Consider the following 11239-nt stretch of genomic DNA (forward strand, 5'->3'; position numbering starts at 1 on the left):
TTCGACTCATAGCGACCCTACACAGGGTTTCTGAGGCTGTAAATCTTTACGGGAGCAGACCGCCTCATCTTTCTCCCGCGGAACGCTGGTAGTTTCCAACTGCTGACCTTGCGGCTCACAACCTGATTCGTAACCACTACGCTACCAGAGCTCACAGCCCGATAGAGGTCTTCAATTTGATCATCACTGGCTTTAGTGGTTGGTGTGTAAATTTGAATAATAATGGTTGTCTTCATTATAAGAGTATGGATATTATCCTATTACAGGGTTGTACTTCAAGATAGATTTTGAAATGCTCTTTTTGATGATGAATGGGACACCATTCCTCTTGAATTTGTTGTTCTCAGCATAGTAAACCACACGACTGTCAGAGTCAAAATGGCCTATCCCAGTCCATTTCAGCTCACTAATGCCTAGGATATCGATCTTAATGCCTTCCATTTCATTTTTGATGACTTCCAATTTTCCTAGATTCATATGTGGTGCTGTGGGTTAATGCACCAGACTGCAAAGCCATTTGAACTACAAGGTTGGTGGTTCAAGCTCACCAGCTGCTCCTCGGAAACCCTATACAGGGCCGTTATGGGTCAGAATCAACTCGACGGCACCTTAACAACAACAGCAACATAGATCATACATACCTTGTTCTGACTCTTAAATGGATGTTTGCATTTTGAGATGCAAACACGACAGCAGGATTGAAAGACGGCTCATTAACAATCTGTGATATCCTGATGACACAACCTTGCATTCAAAGAGGATTTGAAGCACTTACTGAAGAAGATACAAAATGACAACTGTCAGTATGAATTATGCCTCAACCTAAAGAAAGCAAAAATCCTCAAAATTGACCAAAAAGCAGCATTATGATAAACAAAGAAAATACTGAAGTGGTCTAGGATTTCATTTTATTTTGATTCACAGTCAATGCTCATGAAAGCAGAGTCAAGAAATCCAACAATCTATTGCAGCAGGCTGTAGTATAAAAGCTTGACCACAAAGTTGGTTTAAACTACAAGGTTGGCATTTCAAACTCACCAGCCACTCCTTGGAAACTCTATACAGGGTTACTATCAGTCGGAACTGACTTGACGGCACTTAACAACAACAATCTTCTGCAAAGTCCTCTTTTAACGTGTTAAAAAGCGAAGATGTCACTTTGAAGACTAAGTTGCGCTGACCCAAGTCATGGTGCTTTCAATCTCCTCACATACATGTGAAAACCGGACAAGGAAGACTGAAGACGTGGCGCCTTTGAGTTATGCTGCTGGTTATGAATATTGAATATAGATAGCATGGACTGCCAGATGAATGAACAACTCTATCTTGGAAGAAGTACAGTCCGAATGTTTCTTAGAGGCAAGGATGTTGTTGTTGTTATTATGTGCCTTGGAGTCAGTTCTGACTCATAGCGACCCTGTACAGGGTTTCCGAGGCTGTAAATCTTTACAGGAACAGAAAGCCTCATCTTCCTCCCACGGAACAGCTGGTAGTTTCGAACTGCTGACCTTGCGGTTCACAGTCTGATTCGTAACCACTACGCTACCAGAGCTTGGCAAGGATAGGGGGACTTTATCACCCCCACTCCCCCCCCCAAAAAAAAACAGAAGTTTTTATTACAATTTGGTTCACAATTATATTTCATAATGTATGGTTCCAAGCTCCTGGTGGGATCTCCTTGGGGGGACTCTGCGCAGTTCACAGTAAGGGTCAGGCGGGGAGCTCTAAGGGGCTGGAGAGGGCAAGTATTGAGGGTGGGTCTGACTTTGTCTCAACCACTCAGAACTCCATTGTCTCTTCTAAGCCTCAGTATCCTATTGAGGAGTCTGTATTCTGAGGGTCCTAGGAAATCTAGACTCTTAAGAGGCTGAACATATGCCAAGTGGAGTCCTGGTGCTTGCCCAGGGTCCTCATTTCCCAGCATCCTCCTTCTACCACCCCTCTGGAGGGAAAAAAAAAAAAGGTGTTTTTCTTTCTTCAAATGCTGCTTGAAGCTTCTGTGGTTACAGAAACCACAAACTGACCTGCAAAAGGGGAACGGAGGGAGAAGGAACTGGAAACCGTTGAGATTTGCTACTCCCCTGCAGCAAGCCACAGGTCAAACATTTTGAGGAAATGACTGCTGCTGGTGTTCCGACAGGCACCCCTCCCCCAACAGGGACCCCTCCCCCAACAGAACAGATGTGATTTCCTCCCCTCCTCCCACCCCAGGCTGAGTATGGTTCAGTCCTGCCAAAGTGTCAAGGCAGAATGGGAACTACATCCCTGCCTGTTCCCCCACCCTAGTAACCCCACAGAACCTTGGCTGGCAAGGCTCCATGTGTAGAAAAACAAAACAAAACCCCACACCCAAACATCCAGATAATGCGGTGATACTGGATGATACCGTGAGGGACACCTCAGTAGTCTGTTTCTTCCTGGTAGGAGGTGGGGGACCTCAGGGGCCTGCCCAGGACCCAGACAATTGCAAACACTTGCTGGGACCCCATTGGCCACTGGGCCTTGTGGGCAGTACTTGGGGTCATAGATCTACCAGGCTAGGCCAAAGATCTGGCCACTTTGATTCGTGTCTTGCATGTAGCCCATCTGCAGAGACATGAGGGAGTTATCACACTTGTCAGTAACCAGGTTGGTGTCATAGATGTCCTTCCACGTCTCTGTCATGCCCACCTGGATGGCAAACTTGTTGGTGCCCATCTGTAGGCTGATGGTGGAGTGATCCATGGGCAGCAGGAGGTGGTTCTTGGGGTTGTAGCGGTCTTAGGCCATTGTGCCTGACCGATTGGCACATTTGTTAGTGCCCATCAGAAGCCCAGTGATGCACTGGCCCATTTTCATGGAGGCGTTGATAAATATTCTGCTTCTCCGAGTATTTGACACCAATGCCCATGCCACTCTGCAGCCTGTTTGTCTCAATTTTACCCAACAAGGTCAGAAGAGACATTTGCTCCTGAGTTATGTTCCTACTCTCAAACAGGTCATTGGCCTTGAGCAGGTCCACAGGGTTCATGCCATAGCTGATGAAATTGGAGAGGTTTTCTAGCTGGTGCCAATTCTATGTGGAACAGTTAATTTGGGGGACTGAGTCTGCCTACAGCTTATTCCTGTGTGCATAAGATAATTCCATCCTTCAGATCCTTCTGGAAATCAGGGCAGTAGAGAGGCCCGTGAGTTCCTGATGGATGATCCAGCTGCAGAGATCCACCTCCTTCTGAAGGTCGTATTTGGACAAGGTGCGATTCTCAGCCAAGAGTCTGTATAGGGTCCCCTTGTTGAACTATGTGGAGCTTATGGCTGGTGGCGGTGGCTGTCAGGGAGCACGAACTGGATGGGATGGATAGTGGGTGGGCGCTGGGCTGGTGTCATCTGATTTACGTTGGACATGTTGGTGGAAGGGACCAGTCCCTGGAGAAGTTCATCATGCTTGGCAAAATACTGAGTCAGAGAGAAAGAGGAAGACCCTCAACAAGATGGGTTAAGAGTGGTTGTGAAGATGGACTCAAGCAGGACAATGATTGTAAGGGTGCTGCAGGACTGGGCAGTTTGACTAATAGTCAAAACTGACTCAATTACACCTAACAACCACAACTGGAAAGAACAACAATGCCACTTCTATTCACGGGAGTAAGTATTCTGATTTCAAAGATGTTAAAATGAGGCAAGTTGGGGAATGTGTGTTATATAACTGCTGAATTTTGGTAGCACAAAGTACGATTTTAGCAATAGACAATTGTCAATAATCACAGTCAATGCAAAGGGACTGACTTCATTTAAAACACCAGATCATCGAATTGAATTATATTTTAGAAAAGTAAAAAACAAAATTCAGGTGCATGATATTCATAAGGGACCTACTCCATACACAAAAATTTGGAAAGTTCACATGTTAAAAACAGAAAAAGATACAACCAAGCAAGTGTGACTCAAAACGAAGCTAGTGCAGCTATCTTGAAAGGAGACAAGGACTTTATCTTTTGGAATGCTTTTTGCTTTAAAGAGGGTCATTCTACAATAATAAAATTTGAATTCATAAGCAAGACATGACATTTATATATATTACATACCTGAAACAGAGTCTCAAAATATGCAAAGCAAGAAACTGAAACAACTACGAAGAAAAATGGCAAATTTACAACAGAAGGGCATTTTAACATTTCTTATATTTGACAGATCTAGCAAATGGAAAAATAATGGTGTCTACAGGATGTTAATAGGAGCTCTGGTAGCGTAGTGGTTACGAATTGGGCTGCGAACCTTAAGGTCAGCGGTTCGAAACTACCAGCCGCTCCGCGGGAGAAAGATGAGGCTTTCTACTCCCGTAAAGATTTACACCCTCGGAAACCCTGTACAGGGTCGCTATGGGTCGGAACCGACTCGACGGCACTTAACAACAACAACAACAACAACAACAGGATGTTAATAACAGAACAATCATGATGTAATGAATATATATTGAACTCTATATCCCAAATTAAAATATATAAATTTCACTCAAACACATAGAACATTTATGAAACTTAATCACATATTAGACAATAAAACAAATCTACAAATACTAAAGTTGTCAATATCATACAGATTATATCATCAATATTATGATGACAGTACAATTAAGTAGAGAGTAATAGCAAAAAAATACTATAAAAATACATTGAGAAATTTAGAAACAGCACTCTTAAGTAGTTTTGGGTCGAAGACAATTTTGTAAGGGACATTAGGAAATATTTCAGCTGAACAATAATGAGTGTCTACATATGGAAATTTCCAGGGTGCAGCTATAACAGTACCTTAAGAGAAATTTACAGCTTTATATACTTAAAGAAGTCTGAAAATTAATGAGTTAATCATCTAACTCAAGAAATTAGAACGAGAACAGGGTCCAAAGTAATTAAACGGAGGACAATAAAGAAAAAAACATCAATTCATCACAGTAGATTAGATGATTGGTTTCAATTCAATACTCTCCTTTAAAAAGATGATATATTCACAATGGTTTTTTGACAGTGTAAGGATATTGCAATATTAAAAAGATAGTTTCTGTCAAGTGGATTCCAAGTCATAGCAACCCCATCTGTGTTAGAGTAGAACTGGGCTCCTTAAGGTTTTCAAGAACTGATTTTCATTTCACAGTGAGCATGCCAACTGTTTGCACAACCAACAACTCTGCTGCAGAATTACCAGGTAGAATTTACTTACCTGCCCCATTGACAGAGAAGTTTGAACATCAACTTGTTTTAGGCAATGAAATGTTAGCAAATTTGATAGGCGCATGGAACGTAAGCATGTTTGTGCAATTTAGTTTGATCTCTTACATGTTTGCCACTCATCCTGTGTGGTACTGTAGGATCAGCACTGGACTGCTAACCATAAGTTTGGTGGTTCAAACTCACCAGCTACTCCTCAGAAACCCTATACAGGGTCGCTATGAGTTGGAACCAACTCGACGACACTTAACAACAAAAACCTTTCACCAAAGAATTTTGCACTTTTTAATTTACCATGTCAAATTGTATCCATTTTATATGTTCTTTGAGTTTAGGGAACAAAAAGAAGTTTGAAAGGACCAAATCAGGACTGTAGGATGGACAGGACAAGGTTTCTCATAGGACAGTCCTTACTAGACTAGAAGAGTGAGCAGGTGGTTGTAGTGGGGATAAACACTCTCCGTGTAACTTTCCTGGCCTTTTTCTCAACCACGCAGTTTGCAATTTTCTTAAAACTTCTTCATAGTAAGTCATTGACATCAACCTGTGTCCTTTGAGAAAATCTATCAAGAATACTCTTTTGTAATTCCAAAAAAACGGTTGTCATAACTTTCTGAGCTAACCTGTCTGAAACAAATTTAATTGGTTCAGCAGTACCCTGGAAACTTCTATTTTGAATGGACCTTTTTTTTTGATGGCACCCAAAGGAGACAGTTGTTGGTAAGTGTTGTCGAGTTAGTCCCAACTCATAACGACCCTGTATAGGTTTTCTGAGGAGCAGCTGGTGAGCTTGAACTGCCATCTTTGTGGTTCAAACTGACCTTGCAGTCCAGCACATTAACCCACAGGTCCGCACCAGGACGCCCGAAGGAGCCTGAAGCAAGTGTTGTTATTAAGAGAATTTGTCTGGAGCCATGAACTGTTCACAGAGACATGTTTAAACATGTTTTGTTTGGAATAAACTCAGGCATGCATGAACTGGAATCCTAGTGTTGCTGTTGTTATGTACCTTCAAGGTATCTCTGACTCATAGTGACCATGTGCACTACAGTATGAAACACCACCCAACTTTTCAGCCTCACAATTGTTGTTAGGTTTGAGTCCATTGTTGCAGCCACTGTGTCAATCCTTTTCATTTGGGGGTCTTCCTCTTTTTTGCTGAACTTCCACTTTACCAAACATGACATTCTTTTCTAGAGACTAATCCTCACTGATAACATGTCCCAAGTACATGAGATGAAGTCTCACCATCCTTGCTTTTAAGGTGCATTCTGGGTGCATTTCTTACAAGACAGATTTGTTTGCTCTTCTGGTAATCTATGGAACTTTTATTATTCTCCAACACCATAATCAAATATATCAATGCTTCTCTGGTCTTCCTTATTCATTGTCCAGCTTTCACATGCATATGTGGTGATTGAAAATACCATGGCTTGGGTCAAGCACACCTTAATCTTCAAACTGACATCTTTGCTCTTTAACTCTTTTAAGAGGTCTTTTGTTGAAGATTTGCCCAATACAACACCGTGTTTGATTTCTTGAGTATGTGTCTATGAATGTGGACTGTGGATTAAAGCAACCTAAAGTCTTTGACAATTTCAATCTTTTCTCCATTTATCATGATGTTATCCATTGGTCCAGCTGTGAGGATTTTTGTTTTCTTTACACTGAGAAGTGATCCATATTGAAGGATGTAGTCTTTGATCCTCATCAGTGAGTATTTTAAGTCTTTGCTTCCAGCATGGAAGGCTGTTATCACATGCATATCACACGTTGTTGATAAATCTTCCTCCAATCCTTATGATAAGTTCTTCTTCATATAATACAGCTTCTCGGACTATTTGCTCAGCATACAGATTGAATAAATATAGTGAAAGGTTACAATGTTTGCACACACCTTTCTTGATCTTAAACCATTCAGTATTCCTTTATTCTGTTCTAACGACTACCTCTACGTACGTTTTACATGAGCGTAACTAAGTGTCTAGAATTCCCATTCTTTGCAATGTGATGCACAGTTTGTTATGATCCACAAAGTTAATAGACAACTTTCTTTTGTTCTCTACTTTCAGCCAGGATCCTTCTGATGCCAGCAACAACATCCTTCATTTCATGTCCTGTTCTAAATCTGGCTTGAATTTCTGGCAGCTCCCTGCTTCTGTACTCCTGCAATCATTTTTGATTTATCTTCAACAAAATTTTACTTACGGTATTAATGATATTGTTCAATAATTTCCACATTTTGTTGGCTCACCTCTCTTTGGGTTGAGTATGAATATGGATGTCTTCCAGTCAGCTGGTCAGGCAACTGTCTTTCAGATTTGTTGGCATCAATGAGAGAGTGCCTCCAACATTGCATTAGTTTGTTGCAATATTTAAATTGATATTTCATCAATTCCTGGAGCTTTGTTTTTTGATAATATTTTCAGTATAGGTTGGACATCCCTTCAATAACATCAGTTCTTGATTATATGTTATTTCTTAAAATAGTTGCACATAGATCAATTCTTCTTGGTACAGTGACTGTGTATTCTTCTATCTTTTTTTTCTTAATGTTTCCTGCTTCTTTCAATATCTTGCCCATTAGTTGTTGTTAGATGCCATGGAGTTGATTCCAATGCATAGCAATCCTATGCACAACAGCGTGAAATACTACCTGGTCATATGCCATCATCACATATTTTATGTTTGAGTCCATCGTTGCTGCCTCTTTGTCAGTTCATCTCATCCGAGATTGTCCTCATTTTCATTGACTCTCCACTTTACTAAGCATGATTGATGTCCTATTCCAGGGACTTGTTCCTCCTGACAACATGTCTAGAGTACAAGTGACAAGTCTCACCATCCAGGTTTCTAAGGAATACTCTGAATATACTTTTTCTAAGACAGATTTGTTTATTCTGGTTGTCTTTCAATATTCAGTGTCCAATTCTTTTTTGGTACAGTGACTCTTTTGATGTTTCCAGAGTCATTCAATATTTTACCCATGTTTTTGTTGTTGTTTAAGTGCCGTTGAGTCGATTCCGATCCATAGCGACCTTGTATAGGGTTTCCAAGAAGCAGCTGGTGAGCTTGAACCATTGCAGTTCAAATAACTTTGCAGTCTGACGCATTAGCCCACAGTGCCACACCCATAGATTCCTTGATATTGCCACCTGAGGCTTGAATTTTTCCTTCGGTTCTTTCAGTTTCAGAGATGTTAAGCATGTTCTTTCCTTATGGTTTTTCTAACTCCAAGTATTTGCACATTTCTTTATAATATGTTCTTTGCCTTCTTGAGCTGCCCTTGGAAAGTTTTTGTTCACCTTTTGTACTTTCTCATTTCTTGCAGTTGCTTTAGCCTCTCTGTGTTCAAGAAGAAGTTTCAGAGTCTTTTCTTACATATGTTTTGGTCTTTTCTTTCTTTCCTGTCTTTTTAATGACCTCTTAGTTTCTTCATGTAATATGTTCCCAATGCAATACTACAACTCTGATCATTGCTGATTAGTGTCTAATACATCAAGTCTGTTCTTGAGATGGTCTCTAAATTCAGGTAGGATATACTCAATGTCATATTTTGGTTACTTTGGATTTATTTTAATTTTCTTCAGCTTAATCTTGAACTTGCATACGAGCAATTTATGATCTGTTCCACAGTCTGCCCTTAGCTTTTATTTTCCTCCACTCCTTTTCAGAGCATTTGAATTTGTTTCCATATCATGCTTCTGAATTCCTTCTCAGGAAGATCCAGAGCCAGCTCTTCTACTGGAAAGTCTGTGTCTGCTTCCAGCTCATTTGTCTCAGTTACTTTTGTCTGTTTTGGGGCATGTGTTGAAATCTTTAATTGTGTTTTCTTGGACATTTTTAGTAGTTATGTGGGTTTTTAATGCTTACATGGATGTATGTTGCTTTGTTGTTAAGCTTGCTGAGCGTCTCCTGGTGGATATGATCTGGATGGAGATAGACTTCCCTTTTCATGTGTAATGCTTAGCAGCTGGGATTGGCTCTCAACCAGATGGTGGAATATTACAGGGTATGCTTGTAGCTTGACTATATGAGCACAGTTGCTGTATCTTCTTGGGTAAGGTAGGGGGAGAAACCTCCCACCCACAGGAAAAGAATGAGGCCAAAAGGACCAAAGACAGAAACAATATAAGATCAGCGACAGAAACCACCAATCAAAAATAAAAATAAAATTGTAGTTGACTGTCCAGTGGCCTTTGCTGTGCAGGCAGGAATAAAGGGGCTCCCACCCAGGTCAGCTTTGGGGCTGGGTCACAGAGTCAGACGTCATAAGAAGCAGCCTGCGGGATTCCTCTCTGTGCCATGGGAAAACTGTGGGTGCAATGCTGGACCCATTTGGGGGTGTGCTCCTGTCCGCCTGGAGGCATCGGAGCTGGGCAGTGAGGGCGCAATCAGAGTGAGGAGGAAAGATACATGAAAAATGAAAAGTGAAAGATGAAAAATTGGTCACACCTCTCCCTCCACACATGCAGCTCCACAGCTTCTAGCTCTGGGTCACTGCCTCCACTTGGCTGTGACCCCTCCCTCTGACCTCCATCCAGGCCACCTGGATTGATTCAGAAATCACTGTATTTTGCATTTTGCTTCCACAGGCAGATTTCTTCACAGGTGGGTGTGAGAAACTGGCTCCCAGGGTCTTATACAAGACCCAAAACTCGGTTGCTGTCCCTCAGCTCCTTCTCTGCTTTTTCTGCACTTTTTGCAGAGGAGCTTTTCCTATATGTTGTCCTTAGCTTTTTTTTTTTTTTAATGTTTCATTGTGAATTATGTGATAGTTTACATGGGGGAATATTAGCTTCACATATCGTTACTTTGCCATGGTTACAATCCCCTCCATGCATCATCAGGCAACCAAATAGTACACCCCGCAAGCCTGCCCCATGGTCGTCAGCACACAGCCCCTCTCCTTCTCTGAGTCTAGAGTCCCCAGCTGCTACATCTCTCTACTTCATTGTCTCTGCCTCCATGTCTGACATCACTGTTTCTCTGGGTAGGGTCCCGTACTGCACTCTTCTCCCTTGATGGTCCCAGGGACCTCCACTTCTGGACTGCAAAGTCAACCACTCCCCTCCTTTTGCTATGAAATGTCTACCTTTACATTTCCAACCCTCACAGTCAGTCCTGATAGTAATTATTCACTATTGTACCACATGAGTACTATCCACATATCCTTTTATCAGTCCTGCTCAGACAGATTGGCTAGTACTCAGTGGAGATTCTACCTTCCTCCACGTCCTCTGGATCTAATCTCCCTCTTGAAAGCTTGTAAGCCAGTCACTTCTTGTCTTTGTAGCCTCCCCACCTCCACCCCATTTTGAGTAGCCAATGTCCAAGTTGCCCATCTCTGTCTGCCCTGTGTGTTGAAGGGGTGGGAATGATCCTCGCTGTGAAGATTTGTTCCCTCTTTTGAGCTACTACATCCATAGGTGTAGGTCAAGTTCATCAAATTGTATCAGATTACTTTCTTCTCCTTTTCTTTCTTCTTCTAGTTGAGCTCTGATCATCTAGCCATTGAAGCCAGGTAAAGTGAGTATTATCTGTAAGTGTGGGTGTTCTTGGGAAAATGCCCTCTCTTCTTATCAGTAGGAAACTTCATTCTCCACTCTAGCCCTCTGTGGCTATGTCATTGACTCTGGGCCCAGGAGTCCCCAGGTCTTGTCAAATTGCTGGCCACCTGGTCTCCACTCAGGTCACAGAAGTATATTGAATGTGGTTGGACTTAGCTCACAGCTTCATTGCTATTTTTCCCTCACTTCCCCTTATCGGTGACCAACGTGGTCATCAGTCAGAGCATGTGTCTGCTCATGTATTCCCATTGAGTCTCAGCCTTGGAAGGGGGTTTGCACTGAAGGGACCTGACCACTGGCCTTGATGTCTCCTGGGTGAGCATCTTCCTTGTTCTTGTAGTACTCAGTCGGACTGCCTATATTGTTTTGTATTTTTCCTGTCAGTCTTCCTTTCAAGAAGTATCTTCTGTTCTTCTAGCTGCTTCAGGCTATTCTGCTTGCTTTTCCAGTGGAAATTTCTCACCT

At 41.9% G+C, this 11239-nt stretch overlaps 1 pseudogene; it reads right to left on the reverse strand.

Annotated features, from left to right (window-relative positions):
• Nucleotides 1-2399: 2399 nt before the first annotated feature.
• LOC102841572 lies at nt 2400-5205 on the reverse strand (annotated as a pseudogene).
• Nucleotides 5206-11239: the final 6034 nt, after the last annotated feature.

This window comes from Chrysochloris asiatica, unplaced genomic scaffold, assembly GCF_000296735.1.
Source record: "Chrysochloris asiatica unplaced genomic scaffold, ChrAsi1.0 scaffold00038, whole genome shotgun sequence".
Taxonomy (NCBI): domain Eukaryota; kingdom Metazoa; phylum Chordata; class Mammalia; order Afrosoricida; family Chrysochloridae; genus Chrysochloris; species Chrysochloris asiatica.